The sequence below is a fragment of the Bos indicus x Bos taurus genome, chromosome 8, assembly GCF_003369695.1.
Source record: "Bos indicus x Bos taurus breed Angus x Brahman F1 hybrid chromosome 8, Bos_hybrid_MaternalHap_v2.0, whole genome shotgun sequence".
Classification (NCBI taxonomy): domain Eukaryota; kingdom Metazoa; phylum Chordata; class Mammalia; order Artiodactyla; family Bovidae; genus Bos; species Bos indicus x Bos taurus.
This window is the reverse complement of record NC_040083.1, coordinates 5,808,841-5,818,594: the sequence shown is the minus strand read 5'-3', so window position 1 is coordinate 5,818,594 and position 9,754 is coordinate 5,808,841. Positions and strand designations below refer to the sequence as shown.

Below are 9,754 nucleotides of genomic sequence, written 5' to 3'. Positions count from 1 at the left end.
TGGCACGTTTTTCCCACTCTAATAGTATGAATTAAATATTCACTAGGACGAATGGAATAATGCTCTAGTCACAGCAACGAGACATAACATATATCTATGCAACTTCAAGAATTATTAAAATTCTAGATCAGAAATCGTGATGCTTTCACATTAGATTTGAAATTGCTGCTTGTCTCCCCACCCTGAGGTGCTAGCTACCAAAACACATTGAAACACATTGAATTGCAGTAACTTTGTGGGGGAGGGTGAACTTCTTAAATGTACAACCTTTGATTCTAGTGAACATGATGTTATGGTCTGAGTGTTTGTGTCCCCCTAAAATTCATATTTGAAACCTAACCCCAAAAGATGATAGTACTAGGAGGTGGGGGCCTCTGAGAAGTGACTGGGTCATGATGGTGGTGCTCTCATGAATGGGATTAGTACCCTTAAGAAAAAGGCTCCAATGTCTCCCTTTCTACCACATGAGGACACAGCAAGAAGATGGCCAGCTATGAACAAGCAAGAGTGCTGCCACTAGGACACAACCATGTTGGCACCTTGATCTTGGAATTCCCAGGCTTCAGAACTGTGAGAAATAAATTTCTGTTGTTTATAAGCCACCCAGTCTATGGTATTTGCAGCTTGAATAGACTGAGACACACAGAGCAATGGAAAAAATCTTTTTGGGTAATTTGAAATTATTATATTAGCAAAGAGTGAGAAATTGTACATAGAATACATGAGAATCTGAATGAAGTGAAAGTAAGTCACTCAGTCGTGTCTGACTCTTTGCAAGCCCATGGTGTACAGTCCATGGAATTCTCCAGGCCACAATACTGGAGTGGGGAGTCTTTCCCTTCTCTAGAGGATCTTCCCAACCCAGGGACTGACCCAGGTCTCCCGCATTGCAGACAGATTCTCTACCAGCTGAGCCACGAAGGAAGCCACAAGGGTGGCTTAGAATCTGAATAGATAAAGTGAAATGATTGTGAATAAAAATATTACATTTGCTATGCCCAACTCTATCACATAATAAAATATATGTTAGCAATTTGCCTTAGAAAATTTGAAGCAATAATTCACTCAGGAAAATTTACTTACATCAAGAGTAAACCATGTAACAACTGGTCTTTTAATTTTTTTATTACTTTTTTTTTTTTTTGATCATGCTGAGCGGCTTACAGGATCTTAGTTCCTTGACCTGTCCCTGTACCCTGCAGTGGAAGTATGGAGTTCTGAACATTGGACCGCCAGGGATTTCCTTAGTTTTTTCAATGTTGTCATCTTTCAAATGATCCAGATTAGTTCTCATTCAGCCTTCATTGGTCAATCAGAATGAAAGAAATTACTTAGCTATTGAAGGTAAAGAAGGTGACTTCCCCCTAAATGACACTCACTACTCTGAAATGTACTCAAAATAATAACCTGCTTAAGTCAACATCACCAAAAGCAATATGACCAACTCATAATGCAGACACCTCAACAGGGAAGTCAGCATGTAACTTTCTGTTTAATGTCACAAAAGCACCATAGTCAGTTATCGGCTCAAGTTCACAGAATCAATGTAGAAAAGAAGAAGAAAGCCCAGACACCACGTAGTATCATTTACTACTTTTTGGCCACGTTTTATCAAAGAAATTATCCCTTTTGATAATGTACAGTAGTCCTAGTTTTAATACATTAAAAGGAACTAATTTGGATACCAATAAAATTCAATTGCATTATACTTGATTTGGAAATAATGAATTAGTAAATAGTGGAGACAGATTCCTTGACAGAGCAGAGAGCTCCCAAAGAATGTAAGACATGATGAAGTGTGAGATGGGGGAACCAGAGCAGGCTGAAAGGTGATGATACATGATGATGTGCAACTGAGGACCCCAAGGAAGGATGAAGTGAGATGAGCAGTGATCTTAAGGTGGTAGACATCCATTCATAAAGTAAAAAGTTGTATCTGCAGAGTTATTCAAATAACCAGTAGGAAACTTGAAAATTCATTGCCGAGTTTTGCTGCATGGATAGTATAGATTATTAAAAGCAACAGTTGGCAACTAAATCTTTGAACATAATAGAGAAGATGTCCTGTCTTCAAATTACCTCCCATCTTCATGTGAATGTCGTCATGTGTTGTCAGGAGGCTGCCCTCAAAGACTGTCATCTGCAATAAATTAATTTTCATATGTGGATTATTCAATGTCAGAATTCAGTTTTAATGACTCCTGGAGCTCAAAGATTACTAATGCATTCTTTTATCTCAGTGTTGGTTTGTTCTAAAGACAAGAGAGTAAGCTCCCTGAGGGCATCTGAAACACTGAGCACAATATCCAGTTTACGGCTCGTGATCCAAAAACATTGAGTGAGTGAAATGAATGGATGGATGAAGTCAGTATGAATCCCTGACCAAGGAAAGCGATGACCACACCACCGGTTTTCCACACTGCAGTGGAATCAGTCAAAGAGCATAAGGCATGTCTTGGGTTTTCCTGTACCATTTTTGGTGCTGCTCATGAAGTCACCAGAGGCTGCCTAAGCCAGGGACCACATCTTAGTAACTGAAGTACCTTTAACACCCAGGTCTAGGCCAATATGTAGAAAGAATTAAGACAATCCATTGATCCATCCAGGTTCCTATTTGTAACAATGTTAAATGAGAAGACTTCATCTAAAACACAGCTCATCATAGACATGGGACTACTCTTAACTGTACTTTTCTTTCCTGAACGACCTTGATCACTTGCTGAATTATACTGGCCATATTCAGTGTAGCCTCAAAGCCAAGTTCTCAACTATATGAAGGCATCTATTTCACTTCAAAGTGTGCAAGTATGGCCTATAAAAGTATAATTCCTGGTCAATCCCTGGTTTTTCTTTTTCTTACCTTAGCCTTCCACATCATTCTCTATGCCAAAGTATCTAAGAAATTTTCAGTCTAAGTAAACATTGATTTAATATTCATAGCAATTGGAAATTACTATGGTGATAATTATTCAAAACCATACATTCTTTAAAATCTGACATTCAACTTGAAGTAGTGGTAGGGGCTTCTATTAAAAATAAAACTTTTGGCACTTCCCTGGCAGTCCAGTGGTTAAGACTTCACCTTCCAATGCAGGGGGTGCAGATTCAATCCCTAGTCAGAGAATTAAGATCCCACAAGCCTTGGAGCCAAAAAAAACCCAAACATAAAGAAACATAAGCAATACTGTAATAAATTCAGTACTTTTAAAATGGTCAACATCAAAAAGTATTTTTAAAAAATAAAATAAAATATTTTGATTAAATTATAAATTTGCTTCTCTAAGTGTCTTTGACTTTAGGTAAGCATAACCCTTCTATCTTACCAACTTTGTATTTAATGGTTTCAGATCCTTCTTCATCCCCTTCTGTTGCTATACATGGAATCTTAATATCTCTCCTTTGCATTTTCTCACTTTATTTCTCTTTCCTCAAGAAAATTTTACCCTAAGAACACTTCTGGTCACCCTATTCCTTTTCCACTTATACTGTAAGTAATGAAGACATTGTACTTTTCAAAAACAGGAGTCAGTAGAAGAAATACTAGTAAGGCATGTCCATGCCTCCTGCTAATGAAAGAAAGATTCAGAGTGAGGGTGTTATCAGGGGAAAACATTTAACTACTTTTTAAAAAGTCTTAATAAAAATGTAAAAGTTGTTTTCTGGAATGACTTTACGCCACCCAGCACCATAAAGAAGAAAAGTTAGCAGATGGGTCAGAGTTGCAAAGGGCAGTAAGAAAATCAGCAGTGGACTGAACACAGAGTAAGATTTATCAGAGATGTGGAGTTCAAAGAGACCATATCACTTTACTTCATCCCAATCCTACACGTCACAACAGAAAAGAGAAAGTGAGCTGTCACAGAGAGATAACCTTTGACATGTCACAGGCTGGTATGGGGGGGAGGCAATGACACAGTGTCCCAACGATTGCTGTGACCTGGGTGGAGGTGTCATGCCACTTCTCGGAATGCTCTTTGGTGAGCAATCATTCAGAGGGCCAGGACCTCTGGTATCTGCCCTTCAGCCAAAGACAAAAGAGGAGGAAAAAGTCCCCACCACACTCAAGGACAGGTGGCTGTCCCTGCCTAAATACAGATGGAAAAGGAAGGATTTAAGATTTACAACCTAAGCCAGCGGGCCTCATTATTTTTAAATTTAAGAACATGCCATCTGTGGCTTCTCTGGCGATCTAGTAGTTAAGAATTTGCCTGCCAGTGCTGGGGACATGGGTTCTATCCCTGATAGAGCAACTAAGCCCATGGGCCACAACTACTAAGCTTGCACTTGAGAGCCCGAGAGCTGCACTCTTGAGTGCAGGCACCCCAACTACTGAAGCCATCACAAAGAGACGCCCGTGCACACTGACAGCTAGAGAGTAGCCCACTCTCTGCCACTAGAGAAAGCCCACATGCCACAGTAAAGACCCAGTGCAGTCGATACATATTTTTTTAATCACTTATTAAAAAAATAAAAAAAGAACATGCTACCTGTAGAGGCTCTAGTAAGCAGGTGGTTTTGGGGGGAGTCTTGAGATGTACCAGGAGAGAGGTTAGGATGCAACAGAGAAGGATGGAGGCCAGTCAAGGGTATGTTTTTGAGCATGTTGCAGCCATGAGCAACAAGGGCTCCCACCCCGCTGAGGAACCAGAGGGGCAATGCAGACCTTCCCTTGGAGACCACCCACACTGGGGATACTTACCCCCAAGGGATCTTACTGCCTCAGCACCTCCGGCACAGCCTGCCCTGTGGGCCAAAGGCGCCCCGGAGGCCAGAGAAGACAGCACACAGAGGCTCGGGGCCTGCTGCTATAAGCGGCAGAGAGGACAGGCATGGGGATAAGGATGGAGCAAATACTGGCCAGGCATCACATGCCCTTGCTACATCTCATTCTCACAGGATTCAACTCCAAATGCCACCATATTTACCATCCAACCCAAAAATGAGGGAAGGGAGGGAAACAATTCTTGTATTAAGAGAAGACTGTGCTCAGTTGACTCTTTTGCGACCCTGTGGACTGCAGCCCACCATGGGATTTCCCAGGCAAGGATACTGGTTGCCATTTCCTTCTCCAGTTGATCTTCCCAACCCAGGAATCAAACCCTCATCTTTTGTGCCTACTGCATTAGTAAGCTGATTCTTTACCACTGAGTCACATGGGAAATCCATAGAGAAGACTAGAGCAACTCTATTTTAAAAGGGAAACTTCCTAACTCTAATTGTCTTGGGCCTTTTAGAAGTTAATATCATGTGAGTTTAAAGCAGGGGTTGGCAGGCTAGGGCCCTCCAGCCAAATCCAGCCTGCCAACAGTTTTCTTATGGCCCCCAAGCTAAAAATGGTGTTGCATTTTAAAAAGGTTGGAAAAAAGTCAGAAGAAGACTGTTTCATGACACGTGAAATTTATATGATATTCAAATTTCATTGTCTATAAATATTTATGGGAACACAGCCACACTTATCAGTTTACACAACGCTGAAAGTTGTGCCATGGATGGCAGGGCTGAGGAGCTGTGACAGAGACCATCTGGGCTTCTTGGCTTAAAATTTCCCTCTCTGGTCCCTTACAGAAAGCTGCCTGCCCATCATTTAGAACCAGACTCACTCTCATCAAATCTTTGAGATAAAAAAGCAAAAATAAACAGAAAATCTTCATGGTAGTAGCGATTCCTTGGGGTGGGGTGGTCTCCTCCTTTCTTTAAAGTGTTAGCCATTCAGTCAGGTCCGACTCTTTGCGACACAATGGACAATAGCCTGACAGGCTCCTCTGTCCGTGGAATTTTCCAGGCAAGAATACTGGAGTGTGTTGCCATTCCCTTCTCCAGGGGATCTTCTTGACCCAAGAACTGAACCTGCATCTCCTGCACGGCAGGCAGATTCTTTACCAATGAGCCACCAGGGAAGCCCTCTCCTTTCCTTAAGCAGGATTGAAAGTCCAAATGAAGCTCCACCAGGCAGTGTCTGAGCTTCTCAGATAAGGACGACTATTAGGTTTTCCACCCCTAGTTGATCCGAGTAGAACAAATATTGACAGTGTCTCGTTATTGCTGACATAAAACATGTGGTTTTACAGAATGAAGAATGTCATAAGGAATGAGATTGTTGCAAGCGATGATGAAAGTGGCATAAACTTTAAGATTTAGAATCTCTGTTTTATCCACTATGAAATGTAACACTTTGCAAACACCTGCTGCATGGAGAGTTTTTCCAGACAGAAATTCACACTGGAAACTCATGGTGGAACCCTTGAAAAGGAGCTAATTTTGAGAAAAGAGATGAAAAGATCCCAGACCAAGAGGTAATTCAGGACGGGGGCGGGGGCAGGGAAGGACAGGTGGGTGGTAGCAGGTGAGAGAGAGCTTCATAAACATTATATAATCATCAAGCATCAAGCTAATAAATTACTGGAGGAATCAAGGTTTATATAAACCGATGGATGCAGAGCCAAAGAACTGGTAACTTTAATCAGATCCCAAGGGAATCTGGGATGCCAAGTTTAGCCACACAGTTGCTGGTTCAGTCGTGGAAGCAGGGACAAGATATGTAAACGGGGCCCTTTCCAGGCATCACTACGGTGATCTATGTGTGCCATAAATCAGCATTTTGTTCCTGAGAACGCCGCAGTCCATTCTTGAGGCCGTGTTTACAGGAGAACATCAGTATTCTCTCGGCAGGCACGTCACAGCGAAGAGAATTTTAAATAGCACAGGAGAGAAGTGTTCCTGGTAGTCACACAGCCCGTGATAAACTCTGAAGTACAAATGAGAAGTGGAAGTGAACGTGAAACGCATGCTTCGTCCTCAAACTCAGTGAAAAATGAAATGTACGAGAAAAGTTGGATCCTTGCCATGACACCCATTACAGTGTAGACGAAGGCGCTGACCTTTCGTGTTCGACGCACTGTGTTTTTGACACATTTAGTCAATTAAAACGGGTGAAGTGTAATTTGTTTTTCTTAAGTTTAATACAGCATGTCAATAGACGTTAACCAAAATTTATAGTTGGAACACTAAAGCTGCCACATGCACTTAAACAAATGAACACAATTCATCACGGTTGAAATAAAGAGAACATCACGGGCATTTGACTTTATACTTCACGTAAGCGCGTAGCCAAATATAGGAAAGCAGGCTCCTTCTCACACTTCCAGTGGAAAAGACGTTTTAGTTCGCATTAAATATTGGTGTGAAAAACCTGGCTGGTATCCAGTCCTAAGGAGTGTTAGGGTTGGCACTTCCACTGTGTACTCTTACTATAAATTGTTGTAGCGTTTATTTGACATGGAATACCCAAAGGATTGATGAGCAAAGAGAGGAAGATTTTTTTTTATATTGCTGTATTACCTTTTTCAGACATCTATACGAAGCCTTTACATCTTCAAAGCCCAAACAAGCAGCCACCTGTATTCAATCGGTGCAAGATATTTTTCATGAAACGATAGCTTGCCTTTTTATAAACCTATAAAAGCACACATTTTCCATTTTTATGAGTCAGCAAAGCAGTGGCAGATTTAATAATAAAACTTACAAACACAGTTTCTTTATAGACAGTTTAACATTTTTTGCTTGTTTAAAATGCCACAGGAACAACCAAACCTGACTTCACAGTTTCTGTGTCTATCACATCAGACTGAGTTGGCCAAAAGGTTGGTGCTGGTTTTTCTGTAAGAAAAACCCAATGACAAGTAGCTACAATTTTGTACATCTATATTTAAAAAATTGACCCAGCACTCAGAGCATTTATATTACAGACCACAGACTCCTAAAAATTTAAGAGAAACATGATACCATGAGGGGGCAATTCTCAAGTACAACCTAATACAAGTATTAGATTTTGGCATCCATAATATACATGCTATTTACATATAGGTACAGTAATCATGCAATTTGAGTTTGTAAGAGCAATTGCGGTGCCTTTGTAAAAATATATTTGATATTTGAATAGGTTTTAAAAGTTGAGACTGGTATAAGTAAATCAAGCTGTAATATTTGGGAACTAACATAATGGCATAAAGGAACATTTTGTAAGATTTTTTTTTATTTTAAATAGAACAGGTATGTAATAAATACACAAACAACCATATTTGAAAAATACCTAGGCTGTTCTCTTTAAATACCTAGACCAAGACTTTTACAAGACTGGTTTTAATGTTTACCAAAATCAATTACATTGAACACAATCAATGGCTTCAATGTTTAACTTAAAGTTTATGTCTTTAGACTAACAGACTACCATTAGTCTGAATTATGACAAAATTATTTCTCTTAGTCTTTAGGTAGGTTCACCTGTGTCAAAGCTACAGGACTAGAATCTTAACCTCCTGAAACAGCAATTACATTTACCTTGAAAAGACCCAGACAGGTCAGGAAGAGCTTCCAAACGATGCTCTCTAAATTGACTGCCAAAATTTTAAGATTAAAGTAATCCAAGTATTTTTAAACATTGCAAAAATAGCCAAATGTTTACTGTTGAAGCAATGGGATGTATAGCATATTTTCACCTGGAAGTAGAAGCTTTCTAGCTATTTAGTCATCTGCTGGGTTTAAAGAATAAGAAAACAACCAGTTAATTAGACAATTTAACATTTGAAACTACTTCTGAAAAGAAAAAGAGCAGTGAGATGGGTATTTCATATCACACAAAGCTCTGCACAGAATTTTTTATCTTTTGAACAGCTGATGTGGCCTTCTATAGACAAACTATGGGCTTCCCTGGTGGTTCAGACAGTAAAGAATCTGCCTGCAATACAGGAGACCGAGTTTCGATCCCTGGGTCGGGAAGATCCCCTGGAGAAGGAAATGGCAACCTACTCCAGTATTCTTGCCTGGGAAATCCCATGAACAGAGGAGCCTCTCGGGCTACAGTCCATGGGGTCGCAAAGAGTCGGGCATGACTAAGCGACTGACACACACATACGTGTCACTGAAGTACTAAAATTCATGGGTTTTGTTTTATAACATTTTTCAGTTAGCCTAAAAAATACTACACATATAACACAGACACACACACAGTCTCAGTGATCATAAAATGAAAAGTTAAAGTAGCAATGAGATATCACTTCACACACGATATTGGTAAGATTTAAGAGTGGTAACACCTATTCCTGATAGAGTTGTGGGAAAGGATATAACTATATGTTGCTGGAGGAAGTATGAATTGTTATAGCCTTTTGGACAAGCACCCTGGCCATATCTATTAAAATTTAAAGTACATGCACTCTTCCCATCAGTATTCCTGTTACTGGCCATCTATTCTGTAGAAATGAAGTACTGGTGTATAAGGAAGGTTAATGCTGTTTTTCAGGGCAGAGACAAAAAAATGTGGAGAAAAAATGCATGCTCAGTATCAGGTAAAAATTTGAATTGCAGGCAAATTCTTTATCAATTGAGGCACAAGGAAAGCCCAAGAATACTGGAGTGGGTAGCCTATCCCTTCTCTAGGGGATCTTCCCCACCCAGGAATCGAACTGGGGTCTCCTGCATTGCAAAGCAGATTCTTTACCAACTGAGCTATCAGGGAAACCCCAAAATTTAAATAAGTTGGGTAAAACCATACTATGAGATAACAGGCAGCAATTGCAAAGAATAATTTCAATCTAAAATCAGTGACTGAGGACTTCTCTGGTGGCTCAGTGGTAAAGAATCTGCCCTCCAACACAAGGGATATGGGTTCAATCCCTGATCCAGAAGATCCCACAAGCCGCAGAGCAACTATGTCTGCATGCCACAACTACTTAGCCTGTGCTCTAAAGCTCAGGAG

At 40.3% G+C, this 9,754-nt stretch overlaps 1 long non-coding RNA gene across 1 annotated transcript; it reads right to left on the bottom strand.

The window, feature by feature from the left end:
• Window positions 1–6,935: 6,935 nt before the first annotated feature.
• Window positions 6,936–8,763, bottom strand: LOC113896875. The gene is made up of 2 exons (XR_003512163.1): window positions 8,338–8,763; window positions 6,936–7,453 (listed from the first exon to the last, which is right to left on the bottom strand). It is a non-coding gene; the product is annotated as an uncharacterized LOC113896875 (long non-coding RNA).
• Window positions 8,764–9,754: the final 991 nt, after the last annotated feature.